The sequence below is a fragment of the Crocodylus porosus genome, unplaced genomic scaffold, assembly GCF_001723895.1.
Source record: "Crocodylus porosus isolate Cpor-Errol unplaced genomic scaffold, CroPor_comp1, whole genome shotgun sequence".
Classification (NCBI taxonomy): Eukaryota; Metazoa; Chordata; order Crocodylia; family Crocodylidae; genus Crocodylus; species Crocodylus porosus.
This window is the reverse complement of record NW_017728886.1, coordinates 225195424-225198031: the sequence shown is the minus strand read 5'-3', so window position 1 is coordinate 225198031 and position 2608 is coordinate 225195424. Positions and strand designations below refer to the sequence as shown.

Here is a 2608-nt window from a genome sequence, read left to right as displayed (position 1 = left end):
CTATTAGCCATTGTTGAAAGGGCCTGTATATAAATACAGAAAAACGAAACCTAACAGAGTGATTTCTAGTAAAACAAAAATTAAGTAACAGAATGAAACTTAACGCACCAATCAGTTACTGAGCATACAAGGTTACTAGGTTATTTTAGTGCAATTGGGAGGTCCCAGGAACTGGCTCAGACCAGAAAAAATTGCCCAAAACTGGGTCAGTGGACTAAGAATGGGGATGTGCTAGATGCTGCATCTGCACCTGAATATGGGACTTATAGCAAGGCGGAGTAGGAGAGGGCCATGACGCCAACTCACTCCATATAAGCCAAGCATAAACGATCCCAATTCAGAGGACAGCTCACTTGCAGACCATCTAAGGAAGAATCGCAAGTAGTTCGCGTTGCAGCCTAATCAACTGCACAGAGTCCCCGAGAAAAATATCTCACTTTAAGTGAACACGTCGTCTCGCCTGAAAGCCGCGGAACAACAGGCCAGCAATGTCTCGTCTGACTCATAACCAAGTATGCTACGCCTATTGGTGTGATAAGTATGAAATATGAATAATACAAATAATACTGAAATCAAGAAAGTAGTTGTAATTTGTAGCTGTACTTGTAATCCTTTTTTGTAGTGTTATTATCAACAGAAAGAACAATTTTTTTCATAATTTTGTGTTTGGTGTGTTTGTGTATGTTGTGTTTTGTATTGTTTATGAAAGCTAAGCAGTTGTACAAGTGGTCTAAAGAGTGGTAAATTAGTTCCTGAATAATTAAAGCGTATTCCCATCCCAAGTAGTCCTTCTCAGTGCTTACCCTTCAAGATGTCATAATCAAATCCAGTTATTACCTGTGCAGTTAACACCAGCAGACAAACTGATAACCATTTATGGCAAAGAAAATTAATTTAGAACCTATTTACTCTTCTTCATGTAAATGGTTGTGGTAAATAATTTCCCACTGAAGGCATAATTAAAACATCACAAGAAACCAACAGCATTTTGAAATATAGAGCTTTACCATAACCTTATCATAGTGGTGAAAAATGTGTTTTTCTTTTCAGTATTTCCTTTTCCCTTTCTTGTTCCTTATAAAATATTTGCACTAAATTGGACTTTTTTCCCCCCAAGAATCAAACTCCCTCCTTGTTTCTGGCTCATTCATCGAATTCACACTCCAATGCTTACTACATAATTCCTTCTACACTGATGTATTCAGACTTATTACTAATTTTTCCTCCAGTTAAAAATGGCTTAGTTATCTGTTTTTAAAGAACTGCAGTTTTGTTTAACTCTATGACTTTAACACTACTAAAAGTCAGACCACTAAGCCTTCAGACAATTATTTGAAATCCTAGTTGTCTTTGACTGGCATTTTTAGTTCAAGGCAAAGAGGTTTTAACATAATGGGCAAGGCATGGAGATATCTCAATAGCTGGCAGGGTACTATTTACTGAATTTGATGGGATTATAGGGTCCCAAAGGTTCCTAGCAGAAAAACACACCAGAAAGGAAATAGGTCATTATCACTACCCATTCATATGTATTAGGTGTGTGGGAAATAGGCTATATTCAATTTGGATTTGATTGGCCTGAATCAGGGACAGTAATTTGATTTGTTGATTCGGATCCCTGTCCCAATTTGATTTGGCCAAATCTGAATCTGAAGATTCAATGCTGATTCAATGCTGATTCTGGCCTGGGGCTGTTCCTGCTTCCTTACATTGAGGGAAATACAGATAAAAAGGAGGAGGGGAGGGAGGCAAGGGAGGACCATGGGTGATCGCCCCAGTCCTCAGGGCTGGCCAGGCTGGCTCTTGTGGTTCCAGCACTGCAGCCAGGAACCACATGGTGCTGGCAGGCGGGTGCAGGGAGCAGGGAAATGGCAGTGGCAGGTGGGGGGAAGGGGCAGTGAGTGGGCGTGCCAAGTGAGCAACAGTGGGGCGGGAGTGCGGGGCCTGCATGGGTGCACTGGGGCCAATGCTGGTGGGGCCCAAAGTGGGGCAGCAGGATTATGGGACCGGGCTGGCAGGGGCTCTGTGGAGCTGGGCTGGGTCCCTCCTCTCCCTGCTTAAGCAGCGCAGCCCAGACCCCATGCTTCTGCCACCTCACTTTGGGCCCTGCTAGCAGTGGTCCCAGTGCATCCATGCAGGCCCCATGCTACTGCTCAGCTGTTGTAGTGCTCCACATGCCCTCTCACTGCCCCTTCCCCCTGCCTGCCACAGCTCTTTCCCCACTCGTCCCCCCCACTGCACTCCAGCATTACATGGTTCCCAGCTGCAGTGCCGGGACCACAGAAGCAGCTGAGACATGGTGCCAGAGCACTGCGAGGGGAAGGGGGTTGGGGGGTCAGGGAAGTGGCAGGAGAAGGGCAGCAGTGGCAGATGAGGGGCAAGTGGCAGAAAGCAGGAGCACGGGGCTTGTGCCAGTGCCCCAGGGCCAGGAAAGGCAGGAATGCAGAGCCCATGCTTGCAGGAGCACTGCACGGGTTCTGCCTGCCAGGGGAAGGGGGGGACAGGTTGTGGATGAACTCTCCCCCTCCATGCAAGCCACAACCCTCCCCAGCTGCCCTTCCCCCACACATTCACAGCCCCCCACAAAACCGATATCCACTCACATCCA

General features: G+C 46.5%; 1 long non-coding RNA gene across 1 annotated transcript in view; it reads left to right on the top strand.

Annotated features, from left to right (window-relative positions):
* The first annotated feature begins 649 nt into the window (after window positions 1-649).
* LOC109320164 overlaps window positions 650-2608 on the top strand; it is a 13106-nt gene continuing 11147 nt past the window's right edge. Inside the window, exon 1 of the long non-coding RNA XR_002103738.1 lies at window positions 650-748. This is a non-coding gene — a long non-coding RNA (uncharacterized LOC109320164). The remainder of the gene's footprint in view (window positions 749-2608) is intronic.